Here is a 17,662-nt window from a genome sequence, read left to right on the forward strand (position 1 = left end):
TACTGAGATGATAGCCATTCTTACAGAACTAGATCTAGCTGCTCCAGTAATGTTTTACTTGCTCCTGTTAGATCTGGGAATGGTAAAAGGTCCTTTAAAGTTTACTGGAGGCAGGTCGTGGAACAGTCTTCCCCCAAAATTTGAAATGCTTGCCATATGTTAATATTTTTAAAAGCAATATGAAAAACTTATATATTTAGTTTAGATGTCTGATATTTGTTTGTCTATCTTTTTTGCGCTTTTGGATGTTTACTGTTATTCAACTGCATAATATCGTATGTGTATTTTGTATTGAGGGCTCCTATGGAAAGCAATGCTCTGCACTGAGCAGGACTACCCTCTTTAAAGATGACCATCATAAAAAATAATAAAAAAAATTCTGACCTTACAAAGAAAAAAGCAGGTATTGAAGCGTTAAAAATTAAAGACGTGAAAAGGCAAAAGGCAGAAAATGCATCAAGAACATATAAAGGGGAGATCTGGGTTTAATTTATTATATATGGCATCATAAAATGCTGTGCAAATAGTTAAAATATGTATATATATATTTTAGATCCTCCTGCAAGCAGGAACTCGCGAAGAAGCCTCATTGGCTTATCAAAGCCGCAAGCTGACCGAAGTCAGTCTCTTACATTCATATTTAACGTCTATGATTTATATGAATTGTTAATTTTCAACAACTCTGTAACTGGACGACGTACATTACCTGGGAGTGACTCGAACCGGAGACCTTATGATTACTCCATAAATCCAATTAAATATTACTCCGTAAATCCAAGATGCTCAGCTTTTGTCAAAATTCTTAAACTGTTTTGATTTTAACCTTTGAGGAAATAGTCCTCACTTAGACATTCAGTCATCTTTGTGTGTTCCTTAAAAATGTCTGAGACCAATTTGGAGAGTAAAAGACCTCAAGGAAAATATTTTTTGAAAACTTCTAGCAATTATAGCCTGCTATAATTTGGGGGCCTATACTGACTACCGTTACTTATTACTTGGAGGGTTAGTGCTGGTTCAAATCTCATTCTATGAACTTAGTTTTACTCTTTTCAAATATTGCTCTTGGTTCACCTGTCTTTTAACTTTCTGTTGTTGATTTACTTTCAAAACCAACGCAAAGAAAAATCTTAGGAACTGGACACCCCGGCATCAAAGCTGCTACAGAAATAATTAGTACCACACTTGTAGAATTCAAATCAAAGGATGAGAAGTTTTCCAACAGCGAGGAGCAGCACCAAGAATAAACTGTCGGATAGTCTCCTTCGTCCCATACTCATGTCCCTTTTGCTTTAGTTGTTATAAAACTTACTGGTTTATATATTTACGAGTGACCCACTTACCTGTCGCGAAAATTTTTCTAACTCCGAAAAACACAGTGAGACACTTTGTGGGTAGAAAAATGAAGGAAGGCCATTAGGGCCAGTGAGGGTGTACAGTGTTAAAAGATTACCAGGGCATTCTAGACACGGTAGAATGCGGTGCTTAGTTTGTGGGGAGACAGGTAAGTGGGGAACGAAGTAAATATATACGTACATGGTGTATTAGGTTTATGCGACTATAAACCTAAACACGGCGCGTAGCCAGGAATTTGCTAAGGGAGGGGCGAAACTGTAGATTTGGCATTGCAAACTATCTAAGCGTAGCGCCAACATGGTTGGCGCGAAGTGTACAAGAAAATTTTGGCTGAAAATGCCTCCCAGATCGCTGGAAATGGCACTTCCCAGGCCTTGTAAGTTGCATCTTAGCATTTTCTCTTTTGAAAATACTAGCGATATCATTAAAACATTAAAAAAAAATTTTTTAAATATGCTCAAGGGGGGGGCGGCTGCCCCCTTTGCCCCCCCCCTTGGATACGCGCCTGAACCCAACCAACTTGGCCACTTACAAATTATCCGATTGAACAATTGGTATATTATTAACCTTACATCAGAGTTAGACCTAAATTTTTCGCAATTAAAAGTTGCAGAAATATTCAAAAGAATACTTTTTCTGGAGCTTCTGGAACTTCGACTTTTCTCTCAGAGTGGTTGAAAGGGTAAGCAATTAAATGTCTCAAGGGGAATAACTACAGTACCGGTATTAAATGTATGTTGTAATTTTACCATGGCTGACCATAATTTGAATTTTTAGCATATTTTAGAGGGGGTGAGGGGGGGGAATAACCGATGACCTTTAAAGAGTTGTACGACCGACCGGAAATTACTCCTAAAACCTTGCACGCAATCATTTCTATCATAAGGATTACCATTTTTATTTTGTCTTTTATCCTTCAGCTTAAATTTATGACTGATGTGAAATTGAAACCCCGAGTTATGTTTATGGATCCTACACATAAGGATTTACGAAAAGAGTAAAGACTATTTATGAATAGAGAAAAGAAAAGAGTATTTATGAATAGAGAAAAATACTATTTATGGAAAGAATATTCATGGGAAACTTATCACTCAAACAATTTCACTTTTGAATGTGTCAAAAGGTTTAAATCCCAAGGACAAATGACTCAGTATCCATCCCATGGTCATTACTTAGAATTGAAAGTAATAGCACCCAAACTTTTCTGAAATTTTATATTAGATGTAAGAGTTACTGGTAGACACTTTTCACGAAGATCTGTAAATCAAGGGCATAGAAGCATGAAACTAAAACTTGTATTAAAGCCACTCACTTGCATGTGACCTAGGCAGAACTAAAGACTGTCGTTTAGTTTTGGATATCAAATGGTTTTGTCTTGAACCAGCAAATGTATGCATGATTTAAGCCTGTAACAGTAGAGAGATAATCTGTGACCATTTGCTATCACTATTACAGCAATAGAAGAGCTTTCAAAACATTCAGAAATGTTATCTAAATGAAAACAGACACAAAAGATTTATATCAGAATTGTCTCACATTTCCTGTTTCATCATGTTTTCCTGTTTCATTTTCTCTCTTTTGCTTCCACCACCTTTAAGGGCATTGAAGACTCGCCCCAAACCTCGTGATGCCATATGAATAAAGTTATCTTTCTGTTTCTTGCAAGTGACGTTTTGTTCGTGTCGCTACAAAATGCAGACAGCAATGAAACGTGATACCTTGTTATCTTTAGCTGGACCTAAGATGTCCATCGTTTACACTGTGCTGTGTGTATTGATCGCAGCTGTATGTACCGACTGTACACACGTGTCTAATTACCGAGGGTAGCAAGTTGTGTGTGTATTTTCTGGGATCGATGGTGGTGTCTGACACTTCTGTTACACCTCACTCGAAACTAGGTCAGATTACCGGCATTAGGCGTTTCTTTTTGCACAAGTTTTCACACCCTTTAATTGTTCAACTTTCTGGTATCCATCATGTGAACTGTAAAATTTCGTCTACATCCCCCCCCCCCAAAGACTTAAATTTGCATTTACATGAGAAACTAGATTGAATTGAACTGAATGTTGGTGATACCACAGCATTACTCATATACAAGCCAGTGGGGGGGTTGCACGAAGGCGCCTTTTCCCCCCAGACTTTCCCCTTGCCCCTCCCCCCAGTTGCTCCCTCAATCAGATCTGCTACTTATCCAAACAGGCTAATCATTTTTATCAGTAACAACTTCCAATGCAAATTATGCATTAATGTGAAAAATATTCAAATGATAGCACCACTTGGGTCTGCCATCTTGAAAAATGCCCTAAGGGGAGGGAACCCCTCCCCTTAGAGTTAGACCCACCCCCATATCACTGTTATCTCCCCTCCCCCAATAAACAATGTTCTTCGTCCCCTAGTTGCCCCCACCCCATCCGCCCCCGGATTGCCTACCCAGTGCTGCCACTGTTACATGCCCAACTGGCCGTCTAACTATTCTGGACTTTTCTGTTACTTTTTTTTTCCTTTCTCTCTCTCTCTCTCTCTCTCATTTGAAAGGTCAAAGGTTAGATGACATTTACAAGCTGTTGAAACAATGTATTATCACTGCAACCATACAGCTGGAAAATTGATTCAGATAAATACTTCCTGAAAAAGCATTCACCCTTGGACGAACATTCCTTTCGCCGGGGCAGCAGGCAGCTGGCCTTAGATGTCGATCCTGCGCCGCGATAAGGGTGAAGGTCTACCTGGTAACTACATACGGATCACAGATGTCGTCCAGCTGAAGTGAAACTATAGATAATACGCCTAAACTCACAAAAGGGAATGAAAACTTTGTGGGGAGAAGCAGCGCCGCTCTATATAACATGAAATGTCTGAAGCAAATCCATTAAGTCAACATCAATTAAAAGGTCACTGTATAATGTTGAATGAAAAATGTTACTTTTGCTTAAATTAAGATCACATAATTCTTGATATTCAAAGTTATTCCTTGACTTCAAGGAGTTTTAAATTTGGAAAGTAACGGTATCAGTATATCAGCCAAAGGTTTTGAATGGTGACAGAAAATAAGTGATAATTTTGACATTTTCGAGTATGATTTTCGACCATGTATGTTTAACTTTCAAGCATATTTGGGAGAAGAAGGTTGGCTGGCGATGGTGATAAACTTTAGGTCTACAGTACTAAGATGCTTATGGTAAACAATTCATCCTCTCCCCATCCCCACCATCCCCTCACCCTCCCTACCAAGGCCCCCCTACCATCGCCTCTCCCATCACAAACAGATTTTGATTATTTATTCCGTCTGTGAGACTGATGTTTTTACATTCCTTCATAATTTGGAAGAGTTTTAATTCTAGATGAGTTATCATTAATAGCAAAACACCCGCAGGCTAAGGCCTACCGACACCTATGAACAACATTTTCCTAAATCACTCTAGGCATTAGAAATCATGAAAATAGCTGCAACTCCCATCACAATCCATCACAGATTGACCATTTAACAAGTCTTTCCTTAATTCTAGTTTCATTTATGAATAAACATTAGCTAATTATGCATATTGATGATGTCAAAGGAGTGACTGCCTAATATTCTGTTATGTGATGCTTTTGTTTTTACAACCTCAACGACACTGAATACAGGTTTGTGCCCTTCTTTGGAAAGAGGAAAATCACATTATTCAAATGTTAGGTGAGAGGCTTTTAATTAGGGGTTAACTAATTAAGAGCTACACTAAGAAATTTTGAAAAGCGTAAACACTCTACATCATAGTTTGCACATATTTAATGAGTTTCCCCAGATTTATCAAAAACTTCAAATGTGCATAACTTGGAAACAAAAAGAGCTATTCAAAACATTTCCACAGATTTGAATGAGATTATCACACACAACAAATGTTGTGAATAATATGGGGCAAGTTTGTGGGCTGTCCGTAGTAATTTAAAGAACTTGAATTCTTTCTTTTTCAGTTCATTTACAATGTGCAAATCCTCAAAACCATCATAAATTATCATACAATTGATGTTAACTTCTCTTCATAGTAATGTAAAGTACATCACAGGAATGAACTTACCATGTGAGGTTGCCCTGCACTTTCTTCAGTTCAACGTTATTTCAATCAACAATTATTCAAAAAATTTAAAGTGATGTGTTCAAACAATTTAAAGTGATGTGCTCATACAATAGACTCAAAATCATGATAAATGGTTGAGGTGATAACAAAAGGATGCTGCTAAAAGCTTCTTAATGGATGGGCCATCTCATTTGGGATCTTTCTCTGTATGAGAGAGAAAGTAAGGATTGGGAGAGGGGTGGGGTGGGGAGGGGAGGGGAGGGGGAGGGGGGAGGAGGGAAGGGTGATGCAGAGGAACTTGCAATACCGCACCTATTTTATTGCAACTGCCATGCTGCATTATATGGTTCTGATTCCTATTTCTATATACTGGGCACCATATTCAATCCTCCCAGTCATTTTTGTAGTTACATACCCTTGTTCATATATGATACCGTATGCATAGTCAAATTATACAACGCTTCATGTATGCTGTAACTTCCTAGGTCAGGGCAGGCTGGTAGGTGAATATAAAATGAAATACAAAATCTTAAAAAGTATAAAACACAGACATTTTGTGTTGTATTTACATACATTTGATTAGGAATAAAACTTCAACTGAATTGAATAATTCGCATAAATTCCAATTATCACTCATTCAGATATTTTTCTTCCCCCACTCCCTTCAAGGTAAATCCTTCCCCGTCCATAGGCGTAGGAGGCAGGGGGGCTGGGGGGGCTGCAGCCCCGCCAACCAATTTTTTGGGTGAAAATTCGGGCAATATGCTCAGAATTTTCGGGCACCTACTGGAAGAATAATAATTTGCAATGTGTTTTTCATTTTTTTTTTTTGTGAAAATTCGGCAATATGCTGAAAATTATTCGGGCATCTACTGAAAGAATAATAATTTGCAATGTGTTTTTCAATTTTTTGGTGAAAATTCGGGCAATATGCTGAGAATTTGTTGAGCACCTACTGAAAGAATAATAATTTGCAATGTGTTTTTCAAATTTTTTTGGTGAAAATTTGGGCAATATGCTGAGAATTTTGTCGGGCACCTACTGAAAAAATAATAATTTGCAGTCTGTTTTTCAAAAATTTTTGGTGAAAATTTGGGTAATATGCTGATATTTTGCGGGCACCTACCAGTGGCGGAGCGTCCATACAGTCAGAGGGGGCGGATGCCCCCCTGACGGACTCAAATGGACTGCTGGCTACCTTTTTACCACTTTTTACTTATTCGCGATTATTTTTATTGCGCTCTCAAATACCTATTAACATTTGTCACATTTTGTTGGTGCAATTTTCTGACAAATGGCGATGACACCTACTTATTCTTTGTTTTTCTGCAAATTAGCAAGGCCCGGAAAGGGTCATTTCCGGCGATCTAGGGAGTATCTTTAGTCAAAAAATTTCTGTACGCTCCGCGCCAACCTGTGGTGGCGCTCCGCTTAGATAGTGTCAAAAGCGCCCCTACAGACCATTCTCTCCCCCCTCACCAATACCCCTAGCTCCGCCACTGGCACCTACTAAAAGAAGAAGAATTTGTGCAATGTGTTTTTCAATGGTTAAACTGATGATAATATTATTATCATTATTGTTGTAACGACTTCCCCAATAATTCTAACCAATATGGAAGGGTAATAACACGGAAAATGATTTTATGTTATTGGCAGGTGATGTAATAACTGCTGGATTCCTATATGATATGCACATTAACATGTGGAACGCGCGCGGAGCGCGCAAAAAAAATTTGATTATATTTTCGGGCAAGTCGTTACAGCCCCCCCAAATCAAATGAGGCTCCAACGCCTATGTATATATATAAATATATCTTTGGCTGGTTGGCGTATATCTTTGCGCAGAGTGCTCTACGTCCGATGGACAGAGCGAAGTATAGGTGGGAATGAGTTAAGACTAGTGGAACACTGGTAGTTGTTACTCAGAGTTTTACACGTTTGCGCGATCATCAGAAAAACTTGTCAGTCGTGGTAATTTTGCATTCAGCCGGTGAGAATTAGATCACTACTACAGGAGCTCTTCCCCAAGCGTTTTTTTTTTTTCAAACACACACTAAGAAGATATCAGCAAATCTTCTGTATAAAGTTCTCCATTCATCTCTGGATTTTCCATAATGGTTCTTGTTACTACTTAAGACAGTAGGAGGAACTTGGAGGTTATTGCTATTAGCACAATCTTGTTTTTAGAACTACTTAAATAGTCCTAAATAATATTCTAAATGCACCTCAGAATGCACAAATTTGACTTTGAAGATTCTCTTTTTTTTTCTGGGTAAGGATTTCCGGACCCTCTATAGAGGAATCAATTTCATCAACCCAAGTTCCGTCATCCTTTTAAAATTCTTCTAAACCTTCCACAAAAGTTCAGCCTGTACCTTACGCAGTCGGGATATTTTTAAATTTTGTCCCTCCCCTAACCTTTTAAATCCTGTGCAGGCCACTGTTCAAAATCAGTTCGAATTTTCAATCATATCTGGGCTACCAAACTCGACGGTCACAGCAGACATCTGCGTAATTTATACTTTCGCCAAAATATATAAACACCATTACCAGAAACGATGCAAGTAGGCAAATACTTGAAATTGAAAATGTTCACAGTTTTACTTGAATGTATTTGCTTCATTAGATCCTCACCGAAAAGCTCCATTCAGTTATCCATGCAGTGACCAAGTTTGAACATCTCCATAATGAATACTACGAAACCGGTAATTCAGTTTGCTATAAACGTTTGTCATCCTAATTGTTTTGAAATTTAGTTCTAATCAAGTTGTTTTTCTAACAAAAATGTAACAAATAATTAAGCATTTATGGTCAAAATATAAGGCATTAATTATTTGATAAAATGGGAGTAGAATATTATGATGTGAAAGACAATATAATCAATTAAGGGGAAATTGCATTTAATAGACCACATTATAAGTATTTGAGTGAAATAAGTGTAACTTTAAAAGTCTTTAATTTTTTGTTGTCTATGTTTTAGATGAAGAGGATGATCCAGTGCTTACAACATAAGATCTCCTGTCGGGTACCGGAGCTTGGAGTCGTGATTCGTATAGTCCACATTTTCTATTGAAGTTACCAACGCTTGAAACAAACCGAACTTTTTATTAATTGTTCCATTTATCCAACAACGTACCTGGCTAAAATGTAAATTCAAGGCGTTGCCAATATTAAAATTATTATTCTTATTGATGGTAAATATATTAAAACGCAATATGACCATATTAATAAGAAGTAACTGGAATTATAGGAAAATAACAAATATGTTCTAATTAGAAGAAATCATGGAATTGTGTTTTCACTGAAGGGTAAATAGACGTCAGAAGTTTTGGATACACATTTTATTTGTAAAGATAATTTTGATTGCGGCTTAAAGTTGTACCATGAAGACACTGGATGCTAGATTGTTTTAGAATGAAGACACATTTGCTTTATCTTCATTGTGAGTTATTGTAACGTTGACTACGGAGGAAGGTCTAAACTGCCGATCAAGGAGTCCTTTCAAACTGGCAGTACGAAATCGAAAAAAAAGGTATAATGTATTGTTTGTGTGTAACCAATGTCTGTATAGCAGCTTTAGTTGAAGAGGAAATTGTAGTCTGTTTCTTAATGTAAGGTAATGTGTAGTACCTGATGCAGTATATATCATGGTCAACATATAAGTAGCTTGTAAGGTAATGTATAGTACCCGATGTAGCGTATAGCATCGTTAATCTCTTAGTAGCTTGTCCGATGTAAGATAATGTGTAGTACCCTATATGCAGTGTAAAGCATTGTTAATCTCTTAGTAGCTTGTCCGATGTAAGATAATGTGTAGTACCCTATGCAGTGTAAAGCATTGTTAATCTCTTAGTAGCTTGTCCGATGTAAGATAATGTGTAGTACCCGGTGCAGTGTAAAGCATTGTTAATCTCTTAGTAGTTTGTCCGATGTAAGATAATGTGTAGTACCCGGTGCAGTGTAAAGCATTGTTAATCTCTTAGTAGTTTGTCCGATGTAAGGTAATGTGTAGGACCCGATGTAGTGTATAGCATGGTCAACCTATTAGTAGCTTGTCCAGTGTAAGTTATATACAATTGCAATTTACACATTTACAGAGTAACGCTATTATTTTGTTACACAAACATTAACGAAACTGATGTTTGTAGTTTCATTACACCCATACCAAATGCATTGTACATTTTCTCCGCAGAGGTAGACTGTTCCTAAATACAGCAATATAATAATTGCTATGTGTCACTATTTGAAGAGACTTGCGATTACTCTTTTAACAAACACTAACACTTCCTTAACTTTCGGCAGAAGGTTTATCAACACGATTACGGATATCTGAGTTTCTCTGGTGAAAATGGAAATATAGCTATTAACATTGATTTAATATGTATTCTGTGCCGATGAGTTGGAATATTGTGTGTATGAAATGACCACCAATATACATGTAAATAAAACATTGATGCGAAATGTTATATCTTAGGTTGTCTATAGTTACACGTATATTAATAGTAACAGGAAATCAGCTATTGGATGTCCGACATAAAAATGCAAGTCCGGGAAACCAATGGCGCTTTTGTCAGGTACACAAAGGTGATATAACGTACATACTGTTTTATAGACAATTTCGTCCCCGTCCTCTATCCCACCCCCCCCCCACCTCCTCCAACACTCAGAGGACTTATAAAGTCAACCACAAATCGTGCTATAAGTGATAGCAACCTTGATTCATTGGTAGACTTCAGCCTAGGTGTGTCTTCGAGGCTCCCTGGTGTAACATTGTTAAAGGTAGTCAGTACAGGCCCCAAATTATAGCACACTATAAATTGCTAGAAGCTTTCAAAAAGTACTTTCCTTGAGGTCTTTACTCCCCAAATTGCTCTCAGACGATTTTAAGGAACACACAAGATGACTGAATGTCCAAGTGAGTAAAATTTCCTCCAACGTTGTAATAAAAACAGTTTACAAATTTTGACCAAAGGTGACCATATTTGAATATTTAGCATATTTGGGGCCAATACAGCATACCTTTAAGTCTCTATCACCGTTTTCCATTGAATACAGGTTTGTTTCTTTACTTACTTTTTGTTCAGATTGTATTCCTATTATCAGGGAGTAATTGCCTCAATGAGCAAGTATTGAATATAATGACACCTCTAAAATCACCCAGCCCAACTTGCTTTATCAGTTTTGTTGACATAGATAAGGTCATAGCACAAACATGTTAAGTAAGCATCATGCAGAATGGGGACTCTCTGCATTAAGTTATTCAGTAAGGGTAAAAATGAAATCTGTTGGTATATATAACTAGCCTATAGAAACATGTGGCTGCAGCATCTATTGCCATGTTCAGCCTGCAGACCTCAGTGTTAAGATATCTCTGGTCTGCATGTCATAAAGTCGTCCATCAGTCTGTATCGTAGTTCAGTTTTCAAGCAGACTACTCATATGCATATGGTAGCCTAGCGACCAGTGTACTCAAATTAGTCCTCCCAAGAATTGTAGTGGTACTGCTATACTATGGCATTCTGTACATCTTGTGTAGATACTGATGCAAGCTTATGTATAGCCTTTTGGTCAATGAATCTGCCGAGACTTGCCAAAAGTTATTCAAGCTACTAAGGGGACATCCTCTACACTCCAAGCTTAACTCTCTGTGCAATAAAATAAAATGACAATTTAAGAAATCCATGTTTAGAATATTACTATTTAAGAACTCTTTTATTTACAGATCGAAGCCCTTTTTGTACAGAAAGACTCTTTAGATTCTTTACTGTAGCTTTCAGATAGTTTTTGTGACAAATTTTTATGGAAGTATTATCTTTCTTAATCTCTTAAACTTTTAAGTCTTAACCTGGAATTCTTCTTAATGTTCTTTATTGTCATAAGATTTGTTATTCTATTTATTCATTTTTATAAATTTATACTGAAATAAAGAATGAATGAATGAATGACCTTGTACTCATATTCTTCCTATTAAAGGAAAGTTCCAATGGTACTCGTACTGATGCTGTTGTACTCAGAGCTGCTTGTCTGATTTCAAATATGAATATGCATGATGGATCCAGTACAATGTCCAATGACAGCCTTTGGTTATGAATATTTATTCATTTTCTATAAATATGCATGATGGATCCATCATCCAGCACAATGTTCAATGACAGCCTTTAGTTAAGAATATTATGTATATTAGATCCTCCTGCAAGCAGGAACTCGCGAAGAAGCCTCATTGGCTTATCAAAGCCGCAAGCTGACCGAAGTCAGTCTCTTACATTCATATTTAACGTCCATGGTTATGAATTGTTAATAGTCAACAACTCTGTAACTGGACGACATACATTAATCTGGGAGTGACTCGAACCGGGGACCTTATGATTGAAAGGCACCGGCGGACAAATATTAGGCAGACACTATGTATAAACTTTCTGCATTAATGTGTACATAATTGCATCTATTCAACTCTATCTTTCTCCCATTCTCTCTCCCCCTATGAATTAAGCTTACTTAAATAGACCAACATGAAATACACCAGCATGAATCTGTACATGTAAGTAAATTAAAAACGAAAACTGGGAGAATTTTAACTGGGAGATTTTTAACTGGGAGATTTTTAACTGGGAGATTTTTAACTGGGAGATTTTTAACTGGGAGATTTTTAACTGGCAGTTTTAACTGGCAGATTTTTTTTAGCAAAAGATTAAATATGATGGCTCCTTCCAAATTTCTGCCGAGACTGATTTGCATGGGAAGTCAAGCAACATACGTTGTTGACCTTTTCTTCTTTGTTTTTGTTTTGTGTGACCAGTAGGACCATCGATTAAAAAGCTAATTAATACAGCTCTGGACAGAACTCCATCAATTGTCTGCATGTACCAATCAAGTACAAGTGTTGTCCTTGCCATTGATAAGAAACGTAAATGACGGTCACCAAAACTAATTCATTGCTGGTCAGCACAATCCAGTTACAACTAGTACTTCCACTTGGTATGTAGAACAAATTATCTGGTAAATGACCTTAGAAGCTTGCAGTCTTTCAAGAGTGGTATCAAGTATACTGTGCTGTGGCCGAGTGGATAAAGGCTGTGGCATATGAAGCAATGAGGCTTAGCAATCGGGAGGTTCCGGTTCGAAATCTGGCAGGGTCAAAGTAAGGTGGGTTTTTCATCCAAGAGCAATCTATGGTTTTACCATCTGAATTGAAAAGATTCCAAATATGAGTTTAAAATGTTGAATTGGAAGCCACCCGACGTGTAAGTTGTAATCCATAAACCCTTGCGTGTTTCTCCCACAATTGTGGTCGCTTAAGCGTCGTAAAAATAAATGCTGATTATTATCATGATTATTATCAAGTGGTAACATCTATAGGCTGTAATGTCACATGACAGAACCTTTGTAAGGAAAATGAAATGTGATGAATTTATCAAATTAAAATGAATAAAGATAGTGTCAGTCTCAAGGGCGTAGGAACCGGGGGGGCTGGGGGGCGCCAGCCCCCCCAGTGAAAAATGTGGAGGGGCGGAAGTATCATTCCGCCCCCCGCTTCGCAAGTCAGAAAACCCCTTTTTCATTTCCAAATGAGAAAAAAAATCTCATTTGGAGCACCAAATTGCATCTAAGGCCTGGTGAAAATACAAAATTAAGTTTACAAAATGGAGTGGGTGTTGAAGTGTGCTATATTGCACCAAATTGCATCTGAGGCTACCTGGAAATGCAAAAACTTCCAAAGGGGAGGGGACACCCCCTCCCCTTAGACCGGCCATCAGTCTTCAGCCCCCCACTCAAAAGTACCTTCCTACGCGGTCAGTCTAAGGTATTATTTGAAATTATTTTAGTTTTTTAAGTAGTGGAGGGCGTGGAGGGGTGGGAGCTGGCAGAACATTTTCAGAGCGGTTGTATTTCTGCAATATTTCTCGCTTTTCTTACAAGAAAAGAAGAAGATATGTATAAAGTAGGAAACAACAGACACATTTCTTGTTCTACGTTAGATCTGATGACTAATGCAGAGAGATGTGCCACGTCCATATACGGTAGATTGAGACTTCATCCATGGATCTTGTAACATTTTGAAAAGAGCCAAAAAAAAGAATTTTTTGGGGCTAAGATGGGGTTCGAACCTGTGACGTACCTCAGGATTCAAAGTCCTGTGCTCTTTGGATAACCGTGCTCTATTCAGCCCTTCTTCTTTGCTGGGGACAGGGGTGGACAGGGGGAGGGAGGGGCAGCCACAGGGCCTAATATAGGATATGTAATAAAACAGATAGCAGACCCCAGTTGCATTGTATTAAAACCAGGAAGCAGCAGGGAATGTTTGGGATTTCAAAAGAAATTTGGCTTTTACATGTAATGTACGTACATTGTTTTAGTCAAACCAAGAAATCATGTAGGCCTACGATTCGAAAGGAAAAAAGGATTTTTGGAATAGAACGGCATTTGAACATTGCAGTGACGTCAAAAAATACAAGTAACTGCAATTTATATGGGTCTGGAGCACGATTTCCATCCTTCTCCTCCTCCAGCCCCACCCAGTGCCCCCCCCCCACTCCACCAAAGTTAAGCATCCTTATAAATAATTCAGAATTACAGTCTTCAAAATTACTTTGGTGGAACCTGGTTTGTAGCTTATTTAGGAGTGTGTGAGGCAGGCTCATAACCAGAGTAACCAATTGGGGGGGGGGGGGGGGTGGGGGATGGGGGAGGGGTACATCAATGCAAGAGAATCACCGTCGTGGGGAGGGAACTAAGGGGAGGGGGCTTAGATGCCAAATGATGCAATCTTTTCCATCTTTGTAGCTACATTTGTTTTCCATTTTTCTGTTTGTATACAACCTATCCTTTTTGTTTTTATTAAGCTATAAATTTTGGGGAAAAAAATAGAACTTTAAGGGGGAGGGTGGAAGAGGGAGGGAGCATATCAAGTGACCATCTGGTTTAACCTTCTAGCATATATAGTAAGTAGCAATTTGACCAGTTAATTATCACACAGGACTTGGAAGCAGATTAATTCTGTTTGAACTTTAACCTTAATTCAGTATTTTGGGGTTTAGAAGCTACCTATATTGGAAGTGGACTCGGGCATTGTATTAAATAATGAGGTTACAGGTAGCCTAGATTCAAGATTGAGGAGCGTAACATATTGCAGAACTAAAAGAGTAAAAATCAAAAGTTCAAATTTCACAAAGGGGATTAAACACAGATAATGCCAAATTATAAGCGTTTCTCTGGTCCAATTAACCTATAGTATTGTAGCAAACTTGTTCCCTTTGAAATGACAATAATAATGGAAATATATATCAATATAGACTCAAATTTGGCCAAATCTCTTGAAGGAAGAAACCAACCCAAGAATTGAACCTTTGCATGAAAACGAAACAATTTGAACAACTTTCATACCAGTACCCTTAGGCCTGTACCCATATATGATTGCCATAATGTTGGGGGGGATGTTGGGGGATGTTGGGGGGATGTTGGGGGGATGTTGGGGGTGAGTATATCTGTAGTGAGCTGGACCACAGTTTCCCTTCCTACCGAAATAGAAGTCACAACAGATGATCACATTACAGGTTGTGTGTACCAAAAAGCACATAATGTACTTGAAAGCATTTACTTCCATAGACTCACCAATGGTGAAACAAACTGTCTGAATGTGTACCGTACTGTATTAATTTAAATCACATATTAACTACAGCAAGAATTAGAGTAATTACTCAATCTAACCATCCCTGGTTGATTCCTATCCCTATATTATACAAAGGTAGTTACATATATCTATGTCGGTAAATTTACTAGTGATCCTGTTATTCAAAGGGGGTAAGAATTCCACAAACTTCCAAACTAGCGCAAAGTGTTTTTTTTTCTTGCTTGACTGCTTGAACTTTATTTGAAACTAGGAATTGTATAGACAGGTTCTGTTTAACCAGGTGAAACCAACCATAGGGGCACACAGAGGTCCAAGCAAATCACCACTCTTTTGTTATTATCACAGTATTGTTTGCGTTTGTTCCTAAAAGGAATTCCATGGAGAGAAACCAAAAGACATCTCAGAAATGCAGCATTAGTTCCAGGGATGTATAATAGAATTGCCATCGGGCATCCAAGGTATATTTATGGTGGCATTACCTATCAGTGTACTCTATACATTTACAAGACACTTATCTCTTTCTTGGGTTGTTGTAAGGCGTGCATGTTTGACCAGACCTGACTGTTCGTGGTGTCTTGCCTAGCGCAAAACTTTGAAAGTTCCAACAACAGGTTTACATGTTTGTGCTCATGTACTATATTAACACAAAAAGTAAAATATTTAGATAAAAAAGTGCAGATGTTGGTGGGGAGACAGGTAAGAGAGGAGCAAATAAATTAAGTGGATCAACAGAATAGTATTGGGAAAATTCTCCCAACTAACTGGAATATCATACAATCAGGTAATGAATAAAGCAAAAAAAGTAGTGCTGTTGTAGTGAGGGGACAGGACATTCTTGAGTGAGCTAATTAGCTAACAATATATTGTACAGATTCCCTTGCATTTAATAAGTGAGTTTAATTGCTCCAGGACCACTGGGATTCCATCAATATACCCCAGAAATGTAGTTTGTAATGCCTATCGATCGAGTTGACTTTAATTAACCAATCAAAAGATCATTTGTAACAGTGCAGGTCTTGTCCCTGGTAAAGCTTTCTGTCAATTAATCAACAGGATTGTATTACACTGTACTTGTATTTTAGGTACATAATGAATTTAGATTCTTAATGATTATGAAAAGAGACAGTTAACATTTGCATATTGCAATATACCTAGTAATTTAAACCTAGCTGTAACATTTGATCCAATCACAAGACCAATTATTTGTAGAACTTTGAAACGACACAATTAATGAAAAGGGGATATTTAAGGCCTTCATAACTACTTAAGAGATGGAACAATGATACGAGTAATAAAATGTGATTAATACTTCCAACAAGAACACTTCAATGTAAATGAAATTGCTTCAGGCCATCTAAAAACCAAAACAATAACTAATAGACCCTAAATCAGAGAGAGGAACAAGGTAGCCAAGTATAAATGCTTCCTATTTGGTAAAAAGGTTGTTTCACCATTCAGTGCAAATATATTTCAAATTCTTTTCTGTTACGAAAAACTAGACATTTCAAATTAGGGGGCTACAGGGGGGGGGGGGACACAGCAGTTAATTAGGGGGAGCACAATGTTTATTGGTGAATGCTGTCCTTGGGGAGGGGTCTAAGGGGAGGGGGTTTGATTAATTAAGGGTCCTTAGATGCAACCTGGTGCTACTTAAAGTAACATTATGTTCAAGCATTTTTGGGCTTAGTCTGTCCAATATTTATGTCTTTAATTGAGGTAGATAAAGTTTTTGTTTTAATATTTTTTTAACACTACAAATCGCATCTGGGGGGCACCTGGGGGGCACGATTTCGTTTGGGAGGGCACATGCCCCCCAAGGCCACCTGTGGTGTTTTTTTTCCCTTGAGAATATGAAAAAGAAATACAAACTTATGAAGACAATTGTAAAAAGGTTTCCGGTCCTTAAGTGTATAGTGGCGATATGTATGTATGTATGTATGTATGTATGTATGTATGTGTGTATGTATGTATGTATGTATGTATGTATGTATGTATGTATGTATGTATGTATGTATGTATGTATGTATGTATGTATGTATGTATGTATGTATGTATGTATGTATGTATGTAGGTATGTATGGGTGTATGTATGTATGTATTTGAGATCCTCCTGCAAGCAGGAACTCGCGTAGAAGCCATCATTGGCTTATCAACGCTGCAAGCTGACCGAAGTCAGTCTCTTAGATTCATATTTAACGTCCATGATTATGAATTGTCAATTGTCAACAACTCTGTAACTGGACGACATACATTAATCTTGGAGTGACTGGAACTCCGGACCTCATGATTGAAAGGCACCGGCGTTAACCACTGAGCTAACACTCCACTGTTATTGACATCTATTATTGACATCACGGATTTACAACATGACAGTTGTCAGATACCTCTTTCTGACAAGGGTATCTCCCAAAGGGAACAAAATGGTTTTTAGCCGTTTGGTTTCTTTATCATAAATAAGATGAAGATGATGGTCATCCCATTTAACATCTTTATCACCTTTATATTAATAAATGTCCAGTCTGATACCAATCAAAGGTTCTAACTGAAAACCTCCATATTGGTTCAAAATAAATTGCACTTATTTTTAAGTGTTGAACACAGAGACCATGGGGTCTGATCGTTAAGT

At 37.7% G+C, this 17,662-nt stretch overlaps 1 protein-coding gene across 2 annotated transcripts in view; it reads right to left on the reverse strand.

Annotated features, from left to right (window-relative positions):
• LOC139975779 (excitatory amino acid transporter 2-like) overlaps window positions 1-17,662 on the reverse strand; it is a 72,143-nt gene that overhangs the window by 28,419 nt on the left and 26,062 nt on the right. The gene's annotated exons all lie outside the window — the stretch shown is intronic.

This window comes from Apostichopus japonicus, chromosome 1, assembly GCF_037975245.1.
Source record: "Apostichopus japonicus isolate 1M-3 chromosome 1, ASM3797524v1, whole genome shotgun sequence".
NCBI lineage: Eukaryota > Metazoa > Echinodermata > Holothuroidea > Aspidochirotida > Stichopodidae > Apostichopus > Apostichopus japonicus.